The following is an 8550-nucleotide window of genomic DNA, read 5'->3' on the forward strand; positions in this document are numbered from 1 at the left end:
ATGTTTTGGCTAAACGAGGCATGGAACAGAGCGGCAATATTATCAGTGATGTTTATGTTCTGTTTCTTTTTTTCAACTATCTAATTTCTGTTCCTGGAGGACAACGCGTATGTAATATGTAATTTTCAGTTTCAATACAGTTACGTATTTCAAAAAAAAGAAAGAAGGCATGATGACCCGATCCATATTTTCCAGGCACTACATGCAGACCAAGTTTGTAAGATTCACGTAAGTATCGTGTACATATTAGGTATAACAAGTTATTTACAGGGTATTTTTCAATGCTCTTGACTGGAGATTCAAGTTTGAAAATTTGTCAATGACTAGCAGTGAAAAGAAAATATTGGCAATGGATATGCAGCAGAAGTTAGAACATGGGTGAGAACTTTCATTCTGTTATTGAGTTTTTGCATTGCAGATTTAAGTTCATGTGATCAATAGAATGAGATTTGTTCTATTCTCTCTCAATGTTAGTCAGAACTCAGAAGATTCCCTCTTTAACAACTTTGGTTAGCAAATGTATTACATGAGTTATTATCGAGTCAGAAAGGATATGAAATGTGCTTCTGTTTTCGGTCTATTCCATGTGTACAGGGAAGAGTAGCAACAAGTGACAATTTCAGCAGCGACAATTTTCAACCCATACGAAATTGCTGAAATACCCGTATTTCATGGGTGATTTTTCAAATGGATATCATTATTAGCTCCTCGGTCAAGAGTCTACTGGATGAAGCTTGCGCTCTCGATTAGGTACTTGAAAAACTCATCAAGCTTTTGTTGAATAAGCTTTCACTTGAGTTTGATTGTTTTAAACTGATCTAAACTGTGATTTAAAATAATGCTTGAGAAACTAGAGTGAAATGGCCGGTTCGACCTGAATTGTCCATAATTTAATGGAAAAAATAATAATTGAACCACCCAGTTTTCTAATTACACGGTGTGAACTGTTTGAACCAGTTTGGTTGATGCGAACCTAGCAGTTCAATACCATATTAAATTTGAAATATTAGTTACTTAATTGAAGATACTACTAAAGCTTAAAAAGTTTCTTCTAATTAGCTATGATAGCTAATTCGGATTTGAACAATAGAAGTTTTAGGCTACCCTCTAAACTTTATTTGAATCTAATCTTATATGAAAATAGGGTAGGGAGGTGGGAAAACACGATTTATCTTTTTCCATATTTTTTAGCCATTTCTCACCCTCTTCTCATACATGGCCTCTTAAGCTCAGGTGTAGAAGTCGAGACATTTAATAAAAATAGCTGGCTGTTGCATGAGAAAGCAGCCTCACAGGATGAATAAAATGAATAAGACAGAAAATGAACCTAAGTGGCTATTCTCATGCAACAGCTGGTCTGCGAAATGCCTTTTGCGATGGTCCCTAGAAAATCCCTTTCAAAAAAAAGAAAAAGAAAACATCAACATAACTCAACCCAACTAAGCCTTTGTCCCAAACTAGTTGGGGTCTGCTAATGAATCCTTTAGAAAATTTTCATGAATAAGGTGAAAGAATCTATCTGGCTCAGTCTAATCCTGATACTAGTTGGGTTCGTCTACATGAATCATTTTCTTCCATTCTCTCCTATCCAGGGTCATGTCTATGTTATGTTCCTAGCCCTCAAGTCTTTCCTCACTGTTTCTACCCAAGTTGTTTTCGGTCTGCTCGTACCTCTTTTTACTTCATCAACTTGGCACGAGTCGTTTCTTCTCACTGGAGCACCCAAAGGCCTACATTGGATATGCCGAAACTATCTTAAGCGGTGCTCTCTTATCTTCTCCTCCATTGGTGCCACCCCCACCTTTTTACGGATGTCTTCATTTTTAATTCTATCTAACCTTGTGTGGCCGCACATCCATCTAAGCATTTGCATCACCGCTACACTCATCTTATGCACATGGTGCTTCTTGGTGGCCCAATATTCTAAGTCGTACAGCAAGACTTGCGTCACAGCTGTCTTATAAAACTTTCACTTCAACTTGGTAGGTATTTTACGGTCGCACAGAACTTCTGAAGCATGCGTGATCCATTAAGAAAACATAATGTGACTTTATTTATAAATTAAGGACAAAGTAAATGAGCTCAGGTAAAGAAGTAGGTCCATCAGGATTTTGAGACTTCACCAAGATAATCTAATCCGCTGTCTTTTCACATGCCATTCCCCTTCATAATGGGATCAAGATCATGTGGGTCACCTCATAATGTTCTACGAGAACAAATGTCTTTATTTTTTGCCACCTGGACTTTCATCCAGGGCCATATTGGTTGGGTGGAGGCTTCCCAATTTGCATTTGTAGCGTTGCTTTGGCAACTTTAGTGGAGATGACATTTATTAAATATTTTAAATAATTAAATAAGATATATTAATAATTTTCACCATCAATTTTATTTTCATTGCCAAATCCCATTTTGAAAGTGTTTTCCAAATAAAGGAAAACGATCACAGGAAAGTCATTTTTACGCTCCTTCCTAAAAGACACTTAAACTATCACTGCTTTGTATTAGATCCGTTGATGTGAAGGGCTAATGCTGTTGAGATCACTTTAATCGAACGATCCTGGACCCTTGATCCATCTAGCCTTGATAAGTTATAGTTCTGCCAAGAAAAGGAAAACCGTTGATTTATATATTCATTTCTATCTAATCTCGCGACATGTATGCTCAGGATGTGGATCGTTGGATCGTCTCAACAGCCGGTCTGCGAAACACCTTCTGCGATGGTCCCTAGTAAATCCCATAAATAAATTGGAGCATTAGGAAGTTTTTAAAAAATGTATGAGGTGTGGCCATACGAAGTTACAAACCATTATTTTTCAAACATGTACGGTATGGCCCCGCGTCATAGGATGATCCGAACCGTTCATTTGTAGGGGCACAATGTAATTAGGTTGTGCCCCAAAAATCATCTCTATAGAATGAACCTAACCCTCCGATCTGGACATGTATCCCTGTAGTCTCTAGCAAGTAAACACTACAGCTCACCATGTGAGTAAACAAATAATCAAAGCAATCAGAATATAGGCATACTACAGCTAATCACGTGAGCATATAAGAAATAAACACACTATCATGTACCTATACAAAATAATGACAAACACCAAACCAAAGACCCATAAAACTCTAAAACACTAAAAATGTGTAACAGTATGATCTGAACCTGGATGGCCGTCCAAGCTGCCTACATATCCAACCCCTCTGCCCCAAAACTGCAACGTTTTTTTCTTCTCTCCTCTTTTTCTATTTGTATCATCGGCACTATTACACTGGAAGAAAAAAAGAAAAAGGGAAAAGATAGAAATGTCTTTCATGCTCAATTTAGTATTTCCACCACCTCCCTCTATTTCCATAACAGCCATGTCTGTGATCAGCTTCGTATCTCTTACAAACGCTGGAGTCTCAGAAGTGAGAGGCAAACACCTTCAATATTCCAAGTTCTGGAATGCGAATTCTCATCCCAAAATCTCCTCAAAAATCTCAAGCAGGGTTGGGATGCTTTTCTTGTACACGCCTGCGTTTTTTGCTGGGCTTTCTTCTTTTGGGTTTCTTCCTCAATTAGATGATGATGCTGGATTTAGATGTCTTCTAATCAGTTCTGCTCTCACTCTTCATTTCCTTAAGAGGGTTTTCGAGGTAAATACAATTCTCTTCTTTTCATCTCATTACAGCACACCTTTTTTCATAATTGCACTCCTCACTTGGGTCCGGTTTTTCTATTGTTCTATTTTAATTTTTAAAATTATGAGAGGTTTCTCTCTCATGGGATTTGGGTTATTTATGGTGATGGCATGTTTTGAAAATTTGATACTCGTTTGGGACATTTTTGTCATTTCACATACATGTAAAACAAAAGAGAACAAGAAAACAAACATGAGGGACGCTGGCATAACTCTTTTTAAAACACAAGGGAGCGCATATATCAGTTATCTAATATCTAATATTGGTGGGTGAAGATAATCTCATGATTTTATTAGGCTTTTACAAAGGAGTTAGATATAATTATATAAATATGAATTCTAACCTAATATGTGAAAAGACAAAATGGGGCTGGCATCACTCTTATCAGATTTTGGTGACAATGCGGTGTGATGTCATGAGATTCAAGCAGTTATAACCAATATAACAAATGGGGCTGCCCTCCACCAATGGCAGAGCCTGGGGGCAGGCTTCAAATTTTAAAGGGGGCTGGGCCCAATTGAGTTGAGCCTCTTAAGGAGTTTGGCCTAACTCAACAGGGGCAGCTGCCCCCCCTTATGCTACATGTAGCTCCGCCCACTCAGGGGACATAATCAGATTCAAGCTGAGGTTTCTAGAAGGAGTAAGATTTAGGGCCTACTCAGGGGACATAATCAGATTTTGGTTTGATAAGTGGTGTTCTACCATTCCATTAAAGGAGATCTATGCTGAGTTGTTTGCATTGGCCTCCTCTGAAGAGGCATTGGTCAAGGATTATTTTGAGAGTAGAGAAAATAAGGTGATATGGATGCTGGTCTTCAGAAGGAATTTCTTTGATAGGGAGCTAGAGGTGGTAGGCAGATTCTTGGAGACTCTTGAAGGGTGCTACATCAAGTCATCGGGTGAGGATAAAAGGATTTAGATCTGGAACTCGGATCGGGAATTCTATGTTAGGCCCTTCTACCATCAACTTGTATCTTGCCATGTGCCTTCCAAAGTGGCCAAACTTTGGAGCATCCAAGCACATCCCAGGGTATGTGCCTTTGCTTGGGCTGCTTGCCTTGAAAGAATACATATGGTGGACTTCTTGAGAGCATGGGAGATGTTAATCATTGATCATTGCACATTATATATAGAGGTAGGGGAAATGGTGGACCATATGTTTGTACATTGCAAGGTGGCAAGAGGCGTGTGGAGCAGGATTTCTTCTCTTATGGGTCTTCCCTGCCAAGCTCATAGAATTATTGGAATGTTGGTCTAATGCACCTTAGAGGAAAAAAACAGGAAAATTCTTTGGAATGTCTCTTTTAGCAACAATATGAGTTTTGTGGAAAGAGGCACGCATCTTTAAAGGATACACAGAGTGTACATTTCCTCTTTAACATGGTCATAGCCATTTCCATCTCTTGGGTGAGAACTCTACCATGCTTCAGGTTTGTGTCCGCCTATGACTTATGGTATGGGCGGAAGGAGATTTGTTGTGAGCAAGAATAGGTTCCCAAGATTGTTCAAGAATGGGAGCCTCCTGCACAAGGCTTCTTGAAATTGAACTTCGATGGGTCTAGCTTGGGGAATCTAGGACCCTTTGGAATCGGAGGAGTACTAAGGGATGAGCTTGGATCAATGAGATGAGCATTTGCGGGTCCCATAGGAGTCGCAGATGCAAATGAAGCAGAGGTGTGTGCTATTCATAAAGGAATAATGTTCCTTGAGAATGAAGATCTAAACAAGGTAGTGATAGAGGGGGACACCCTCAATGTGATGAGATGGCTTAAAGGCTCCTATTCATATCCTTGGAGACTTACTACTTTCTTTGATGAGATCATAGACAGGGTTAGCGAAACAAGTAGTACATCCTACAATCATGCCAGGCGATCGGTCCAATGGTGTAGCCGATAGGCTATCTAGATAACATATTCTCTTTTCTGCCCGCCCTCCCCCGGTGTCCAATTGGTAATCACATTTAGTTCTTATCACTCGTTGGACCCCTTACTTAAAGCAAGCAAGCAATAGTACTGGTTATGCTTGAGGAACTGTAACTTAGTCAACAGGTTCTTCATCTTCGATCTCTTCCATCTCTGCCCTGCTTCCATGTGGGAGAGACCCCTGTAGAGAATGAAGAGGGGCCAAGGATCTTCCTCTCCATAGTGATTCTCGAGGCTTCAAGAAAGTCATATCCTGCCACCAAAGCTATCCGGGTTTTCTCGCCTTCCTCATCCGAAGGCATTGTAACATGGGATCCTCAACTTTAGCGCTTAGTCTTGCATCCTTCTTCCGAGGGGTGTGGGAGGGAGGGGGTTCATTGTATTTCTTCTGTGTTTATATGCTTATGCTTGTTGCTTGTATAGACTGCCTCGGTCTTCGCTTTCTCTCTATAATAAAAGTTCTTACCATTTTTTTTTTTAAAAAAAAAAATCCTTGAATAAGTTGTTATAAATTCAAAAAAAAAAAAATTTGTTATAATTCCTTGAATAAGTTGTTATAAATTTTTATTTTTTTTTAAATTTGTCATAATTTTATCTTGATTAAACCCCTGGACTTGGCTACCCTGCTTGTATAGTATACCCCCCACCCATTGGAATTGTTCTTTGATGTGAATAGAGGATTGCAAGCCTATCCCCATGGATAGCAGCCGTAATATGGTGGTTATATTTGTCAGACTGACCAAAGGTGGTCTTTCTTTTTGGTATTGGATCACTTCCCCAGTATCCCATAGATACTGGGACCTGTTTTTTCTTGTATTGCTTCTTCAAATTGGTGGTTAAGATTAGGAGTGGACTCGCGTTGATTTTGGGAGTTCAGGTTGAGATTTTACCATAAAATCGGGTTGGGTTCGGGTTACTTCCAATTTATTTTTAACAAAAGCTCAACCCAACCCGACCCGAGTTGCACCCCTAGACTACTTGAGTATTGATTTGCTTCAATTAATCTTGCTTATGAAGGTATTGCTTGTTCACAAATATAGTGGAGCGATGATTCTCGACTCTGCCATTCTGATCTCCCTCAGTTAATTTCCTTTTCACCGCAAGTGCAATCTACGCTCAGCATCTAACAGTGGGGATCCGAGAGCCTGCAATCGATTTGAAATACGCAGGCATTGTCTTGTTTTTGGCGGGAATTGCCTGTAACTTTTATCACCACCTCCTCCTTTCAAAATTGAGGGACAAAGAGGATAAAGAATACAAAATCCCAAAAGGGGACTTTTTTAGCCTAGTGATTTGCCCACATTATCTGTTTGAGATAATAGAATTTATTGGGGTCTCCTTCATCTCTCAAACAGTGTATTTATTTTCCTCCACCTTGGGCACCTTTATCTACTTGGTTGGGAGGAGCCATGCTACCAGAAAATGGTACCTCTCAAGGTTCCCAAATTTCCCTAGAGAGATGAAGGCTCTGTTTCCTTACATTTTCTAGATGGGAATGAATGTATACAGACACCCATGTTGCGTAGAGAGGTCAACGTTTTGTATGGATCATTTTCTTATTGTGCATTTTACTTTTTGAGAGAAAAGAAGTGGAATGCTTGAAGCATAATTAGGAAGTTTTATTTACACTCCCTTGTTTTGATTTTGACAAACCTTCTATCTTCATTTTTGAACTTTTGCAATTTGCATGTCTGCAACCATTTGGGTGTGACATTAGTAGTCTTTCATGAAACAGAGAAAACTAAGCATGGTTGGCAACTATGTTTTTATTTTTTTTTATCATGGAATACTATTTTACCAATTGTTGAGAGAGGGGTAGGGAGAGTGGGAGAGGGAGAGAATTGACAAGGCATGAGTGAGGAGATGGTGTGGAATGACTGAAAAATTAGGAAAACAGAATCTCTATTCTGAGTAGAGTTTTTCTTTTCCCTATTTTTCAGTCACTTCTCACCCTCTCCTCACTCACGCACTCCTCTTAAGTCTCCCTCAGCCCACCTTCCATGCCCCTCTTCCAAACTGGCTGGTTTTTTTAGGTTTAATCGTGAAGAAGAAAGAACAGGGTCGTAGCTTCGACCTTGATCTAATTTACAACCATGTCTTTTTACTTCCTCATCTTTTCCCTATCCAGCCTCAATCTTTCGTTCTTTAGAAGATTGGGCTTCATTTTCTGTGCCTTTATTTGTATTTATTTTGTTTGAATGTAGTGGGTTCTTTTCCCTTTTACCTTGATTCACTTTTCTGCCAACTTTCTTTCTTTTCATTTTTTTATTACTGATTAAGTTTTCAGGTTGTCAATGTTCCTGAGAAAAATTGTTTCTTTGTTTTTGGAAACTATAGAGCCCAAACCAAAGAATTGACATAAACTCCTTTCCATCATTATTGATTCTGTCTTGAGGATTGATCTAGGAGATAATTCTTTATGCCACTTCAGCATTTTATGAATTATTGATACTTGGGATCCAATTTACATTTGCAGATGAATATGTCTTGTACTTCTGGAAGGAAAGCAGATTTTGTTGTTGGGTTTTCATGCTTCCATTTTAGTCTTTCCAATCTGTAGAGAAATATTAGATTTTGCTTATGGGCTTTCTGTTTTTCTTATGTTTCTCGGTCTTCATATCTCTATAAAGAAACTAAATTTTGTACTGAGTTCTCGTTCTTCAGGTGTCCAGTTCCTAAAATGGAAAAAAAGAAACTAGAATTTGATTGTGGGTTTTCTTTATTTGATCATTTCATGGCTTCTTCCCTGATCAATGGAGCTGAAAATCTCACACTGATTAGATGAAGAACATCGAATAGGCTAGCCTTTTTGGGGTCAGATTTTCATGGGCAATGTTTGCCCATGATAGATTTCGGGCCCTATGGTCAAAATTCTAGGCCCAGAACCCTAACATCAAGCAGCAGTCTTTCTTCTTCAATGCCAGCTTCTCAACCTAGGTTGATAATAGGTAGA

The 8550-nt window shown here is 39.0% G+C and overlaps 1 pseudogene; it reads left to right on the forward strand.

Annotated features, from left to right (window-relative positions):
* The first annotated feature begins 2603 nt into the window (after positions 1 to 2603).
* On the forward strand, positions 2604 to 7102 carry LOC143859348 (uncharacterized; annotated as a pseudogene).
* Positions 7103 to 8550: the final 1448 nt, after the last annotated feature.

This window comes from Tasmannia lanceolata, unplaced genomic scaffold, assembly GCF_043159265.1.
Source record: "Tasmannia lanceolata isolate RefF3 unplaced genomic scaffold, GAP_Taslan_0.1 ptg000029l, whole genome shotgun sequence".
NCBI lineage: Eukaryota > Viridiplantae > Streptophyta > Magnoliopsida > Canellales > Winteraceae > Tasmannia > Tasmannia lanceolata.